The 6,735-nt window shown below is 28.8% G+C and overlaps 2 long non-coding RNA genes across 2 annotated transcripts; both read right to left on the bottom strand.

Moving 5' to 3' along the window:
* Nucleotides 1-629: 629 nt before the first annotated feature.
* On the bottom strand, nt 630-2,200 carry LOC127835356 (uncharacterized). The gene is made up of 2 exons (XR_008028477.1): nt 2,072-2,200; nt 630-1,913 (listed from the first exon to the last, which is right to left on the bottom strand). It is a non-coding gene; the product is annotated as an uncharacterized LOC127835356 (long non-coding RNA).
* Nucleotides 2,201-2,967: 767 nt separating this feature from the next.
* LOC127834018 (uncharacterized) lies at nt 2,968-6,207 on the bottom strand. Its single transcript, XR_008027767.1, has 3 exons — nt 6,170-6,207; nt 5,065-5,130; nt 2,968-3,041 (listed from the first exon to the last, which is right to left on the bottom strand). It is a non-coding gene; the product is annotated as an uncharacterized LOC127834018 (long non-coding RNA).
* Between the last annotated feature and the right edge of the window lie 528 nt (nt 6,208-6,735).

Here is a 6,735-nt window from a genome sequence, read left to right as displayed (position 1 = left end):
TATTCAAGTTCCAAATGTATATAAATAAACTAGTTGAAGCGAATATATGTAATCACCAGTATGTGCATACCAAAAAAAGCATTTTAGAGTGTTAAAATCATCAACTTTATAATTGTGAATAATGATGAGTGGAATTTTCAAAACCATTGACCCGCTGTATTGTATTTGTAAGTTATTTTAGCTGAATCACGTGAGTTTAAATCATGTAATATAAATGCACTTGTTTTCGTTAATAAAATGATCAAAATGTACTTCAATTTTGTAAATTCAGGGCATTATTGACCACTTAGTAAAAACAAAAATTTTGAGTTAATATATGCATTCAATTTTAGATAGGAAAACATTCGCAATTTAAGATGCAGTTTAAATGTAGAGAATTAAATCGAACTGCAATTTTCTTATCCGAGCAATAATAGAGCAAGGGCTTCAATAAAACTGTTTCAATTCATAAACTTTTGTAGATGCACGGTTTTATTTATGGTTATCAGCGGTGAGTAATGGATTTTTAATTTACAGGGTAAAGCTGTATTTTATTTTTGATTTAAAACATTATGATTTAAATGACCTAAGAGCATTCGATATCATAACACATGTTCTACTGTAATTAAAACAAATGCAGAAGGGTATGCGCCATTTCGTCATAAGTGTTGACGTCCTTTAATATATCGGTTCAAACTATATATATTGCATGTGGTAATCTGTAATTATTTGAACACATACATACGATATAATCGTTCTAATTGTAATGCTGAACTGGTAATTGAAAATCTTTTTTAAAGAGGTTGACGTCCTTTAATATATCGGTTCAAACTATATATATTGCATGTGGTAATCTGTAATTATTTGAACACATACATACGATACAATCGTTCTAATTGTAATGCTGAACTGGTAATTGAAAATCTCTTTTAAAGAGGTTTTTTATTAATCAAAAGTAACATTAACACAGTAAAAATGCGTATTAGTATTTTTCATGAATACAATTAATGCATATAACATTCAACAACATAAATATTCTTACGATATATTTACACCAAGTTAATTCGTCAGTCATAGAAGCAATTATAGAATACAAATATTCCAAATCCATATGTAATTTACACTCTTGCTAATTGTATATTTACGAACATAATTACATATTCTTATCGTATTATTAACATAGGAACCATGTAGGTTTCTTTTAATATATATAAATGCTATTATTTATTTATTAAAACAAATATCAGGAGAGGAAGAGAAAACATAATTTTTATAGTCTATATATAGTTAAAATGAGACATGACCAGTCGATTAAACAAACATGATAGATAAGATACACTGATGTTAAATATACATAATAACATATTATAGTAGCCTTAAATGGATTAAAATACGCATGAACTAATACTGTGGCTTATGTATGCTTATATTCAAATATAAGGTAAAATACCAATTAAGCATTAAAACAATATCAACAACATTAAAGACGAGTCATCTAAATGAATTGACAGAGTTAGTACATATTAACAAGTTATAAGATTCGATGATATCATATGAACCCGAACCAAGCGATAAACATACAACATAATTTTGTGACTAGAACCTCCGCATACGATTATTATATTAAATTGCTAATTTAACAATGCATAAATGTTAAGATAGGATAGTATATTTAACTTTGCATTCAAAAAATCATTAACTACTTGTCTAGTTTTATCGGAAATAGACTGGCGAGTCCTTCATTGATCGGTTCGAGGAGGAAGACCAACATATATTCTTCCAAGTTTTGTCTCGAATTTCAAATTTAAGATGCCAACGGATGGCGTGAACACTCGTGATGACTTCGATTTTAACTGCGTATCTGATGAAATGTGTTGATACTAGCTGAATAAAATTAAGATGCTCAACGCATGGGTGTTTCGGTAGGCCTTCTCCTAAAAAAGAAGAGTATTGAAATGTTTTACTTAAAACAGTGTGATGGGTTAATGAAATATGAATTTCTTCTTTTAGAAAAAAATGGCTCGGTAATAGTGAAATAACAATGTTTCTAAATGCAAATAATGAGATAACTATAATTTTAAAATATATTTACACAGAACAAGTTCCTCTCTTTCCTGATATATTTCGCCTAAATAGGCTTTTTCAAAGTTTGTTTTAACAAATTAACTACATTTTCTTTCTATTTCTCAACACAAACAAGTATATAATGACGTCAAAAAACAAATAAACAGGAAATGACGTCTTGACGTTAAAACGGCAGTGACGCTATTTAGCGCCAGAAACACATGCATGTAAAATTCACTGTCACAGTAATAATGATAATGAAAATATAAATATTCCTATACTGAGATAATTAATTATACACTTATTATTAAAACATGGATGATAATAATAATAATAATACAAATAATAAATATAAATAATAAAATTGTGATCAATAATTGTATTAAAAATGTCATTTATATAGTATAATGACAAGTATCAGTATTATAAAAAACATATATGTTACTATTTGCAAAAAATACAACACATGATTAAAGTAATTAAATTAATAAAACGGAATTTATTTTAATAATAAATTAATTATCAAAATATTAATTATGCTACTGCTTAAAATGATAATACATGTTTGTGTTATAATACTAATTATAATAACTATTTTATTAATAATAATTATAATAAAAATAATAATATACCAGTAATAATAACAATATTACCAAAACGTCATTATCATTAACTTATTATCATCATCATCAACATCATCAACAACACTACCATCATCATCATTATCATCGTCATCGTAATCTAATTATATTATCACATTAATTATAATTATTAGGACCCTAAAATAGCTATCATCATCATATTATAGACAATTGAATTATTTTTATTAATTGAATAGTGTTTTCGTGATAAAATACATGCATCAACATCTTTCATGGCACGTGTTTCGGTGCAGTGAATGACTTACACAAGATAAAATAATTACCTTCTGAATAATATATTGGGTTGTGGAAGAGTCAAAACTCCAATATCTGGTGCGGGCAATAAACCACATCCAACTGAAGTAAACAATATGTATAGTAAGTTAAAATTATGAATAGTTCCAATACAAACGTTGTGGGCCTGTTTTGAAAATCAAAGTGCATAAGCGTAGTTTTTGTACGAAAGCAAATAATAAAAGACAGCGATTTTAACTTCGACCGACTATAACTTGTTCTTTTTAAACTGTTTCTTGTACTTCTACTACTACTACTTTCAGTTTTACTACTAGAACTGCTACAACTTCTTCTACTACTGGTACTACAACTAGCCCAACTACTACTACTACTAGAACTAAAAGAATAACAACAACAACTTCTACTACTAAAACTGCTACTTCTACTTCCACTACTGCCACCACTCCTACTACTACTTCTTCTACTACTACTACTACTAGTACAACAACAGCAACAACAACAACTACTACTACTACTACTACTACTTCTACTACTACTACTACTACTACTACTACTACTACTACTACTACTACTACTACTTCTACTACTACTACTACTACTACTACTACTACTACTACTACTACTACTACTACTACTACTACTACTACTACTACTACTACTTCTACTTCTACTACTACTACTACTACTACTACTACTACTACTACTACTACTACTACTACTACTACTACTACTTCTACTACTACTACTACTACTACTATTACTACTACTACTACTACTACTACTACTACTACTTCTACTACAACCACCACTACTACTACTACTATTTCTTTTACTACTACTACTGCTACTACTACTACAGTGTACTGTGACTACTTCTACTACTACTTCCAATTCTGCTACTACTACAACTACTACTTCTACTACTACTACTACTACTACTTCTACTACTACTACTACTACTACTACTACTACTACTACTACTACTACTACTACTACTACTTCTACTACTACTACTACTACTACTACTACTACTACTACTACTACTACTACTACTACTACTACTACTTCTACTTCTACTACTACTACTACTACTACTACTACTACTACTACTACTATTACTACTACTACTACTACTACTACTACTACTACTACTACTACTACTACTACTACTACTACTACTACTACTACTACTACTACTACTACTACTACTCCTACTACTCCTACTACTCCTACTACTACTACTACTACTACTACTACTACTACTACTACTACTACTACTACTACTACTACTACTACTACTACCACCACTACTACTACTACTACTACTACTTCTACTTCTACTACTACTGCTGTTGCTGCTGCTGCTTCTGCTGTTGCTGCTGCTGCTGCTGCTGCTACTACTACTACTGCTACTACAACTACTACTTCTACTTCTACTACTTCTACTACTACTACTTCTACTACTTCTACTACTACTACTACTACAACTTATAATAATAATAATAATAATAATAATAATAATAATAATAATAATAATAATAATTATACTACTACTACTAATAATAATAATAATAATAATAATAATAATAATAATACTACAAATAATAATAATAATATGACGAGTGCTTTTTCAATTTATGCTTATATTAACATTAATGCAACTGCTATTGTTACGTCTACTGCTGTTACTGATCCACCAAACAACAATACCTACAAGTACTCCTACTACTGCTAATAGTACTAACTATTAGTACTTTTTCTACTACATGTTGCTACTGCCACTTATGCTGCTGCTGCTGCTTATGTTGGTTAGTAATTATGAAAACACTTTAACATAAAAGTTATGTTAACTGTCAATTAATTCTGCCCAGTTTATGTGACGGGTGCCTTTTAACCCAAGTTTGCATCACTTTATGAATTAAAGTAATGACAGATTTTTAAGTGAAATTTCATTTATTAAAGAATAACTTGAGCACCTTAAACATATAAACAAACAAAGATGCATGTATTAAGATTCCTAAATATTGTTCAAAATGTCCATGTGTTCATATATGAGATGATTTTTTTTATCGAAAACATGTTAATACAAATAGTACATGCATACCGCTATGCAATAAGCGCGTACCTATTAAGTGAATAATGTCATCGTAAATAGTCCTTTGTGCGATACCACGATTGGTTTCATTCAGATCTGAAAATTGTGAAACTCTTTCAATCAACAACTTTCAATGTTAAGAATCATCTAAAATTATGTGTTGCTAGAAAAGTTTAATTAAACTATGAGGCATGCATCAAAGCATGTCATAATATCGCTATGGTTTTAAACTAATACAGTGTGAAGAGGACCCTTGGATATATATCAATACAGTACTTCATCACAACTGAATGGCTGTTAAGCTCAGAACAGACTTCGAAGATCTTTGAAATATGTTGAAACAATATATCTTTGTATTTATTGTGTCAGATCTGATTGCACTTGAAACATGAGACTTACCTTATAACATAAATACGATCAGGCAAAGTATTTAAATACCACAATTATTTTATTAACATGCTTAGAATACATGTTTTTCTCTTACTCAACTGAACTATAGCGAACTAAATGGTCAGATATCCATAAGTCATATAGAATCTGTATGTTGTAAAAGTGAATGTCATTGCAATCAATATTAGCTTTGAATATGTTATTGAATTTAAGACAATTACAGTGTGTTGTGAAAAACAACAAATTCACAGACATTTTCATTACCAGAAGTAATAAGCAGTTTTCAGAATTTTATGTTTATTAACTCAATTATCTCAAAGGTTAACAAATGAAATAATAGGAAATGTATAAAGTTTAAAATGAATTTCGAAATAATAGTTTAGACTTATAAACATGGGAATTACATATAGATGTGGACACATTGAAAAACTAGTTTATAATCACTCCTTGAATTTGATATGGTTTAAGAATGATATTTTTTTTTTAATTTTTATTTTATTGCAAGTCAAATGGGTGTAAAAGAACTACTCGAAGTCTTTAAAGTACCTTCAAGGTACAGTACAAACATCAGAATACAATACATGTATTACATAAATGGTGCATTATAATATGATTTATTTTTAAGGTAAACACATTCAAATAAAACATGATATACAGAAAAAATAATTAACAAATAACAAAATATAATGTGCAACATGTAAAACAACTTATCGTTTTGAACGTTATATTAAAACAAATATCTTACCTACAACATCATGAACTAGGATATTGCAACCAGGCCTGTATCTTAAATCTGAAATAAAGTATACGGTTGTTAAATATGTCTAGGAAACATTCTAACAAAGACCGCTACTATTTTATGGAATATTAATTTATAAAATAAACTTAAAATTGACATTTCTTCACATTTTCTTATATTGCTATTTTTCAAATAATCATATTTTCTCTTCTGTTTTTTCCAACTCAAGTGAAGTTTTCACTCATAACATTTAGCAAAAACATATGAGGAAAATGCAGTTAAAGCATACAACAAACTGGAAACGTCATGCATATCGATATACATGTTATCTACATTTGAGGGCATAGGGAGCTTAATGCATGCCTTTATAAAAGATATATGTACAATCAGACAAATAATATATATGCATTCAAAGAGAATACCATAGTAGTATGACATATATCTCGTTTCAATATTTATACGATTTGTTTTAGTGTATTAGGAATATTTAGTGTGGAAGGTTTAGTGGGTTTAATACATTATTGATTGTCTACTAAATATACCAGAGCTTAACGTTGACGCGTTTCTGAACT

Source organism: Dreissena polymorpha, chromosome 6, assembly GCF_020536995.1.
Source record: "Dreissena polymorpha isolate Duluth1 chromosome 6, UMN_Dpol_1.0, whole genome shotgun sequence".
Taxonomy (NCBI): Eukaryota; Metazoa; Mollusca; class Bivalvia; order Myida; family Dreissenidae; genus Dreissena; species Dreissena polymorpha.
The sequence above is the reverse complement of the archived record's forward strand: the minus strand, read 5'-3'. Positions and strand labels throughout refer to the sequence as shown.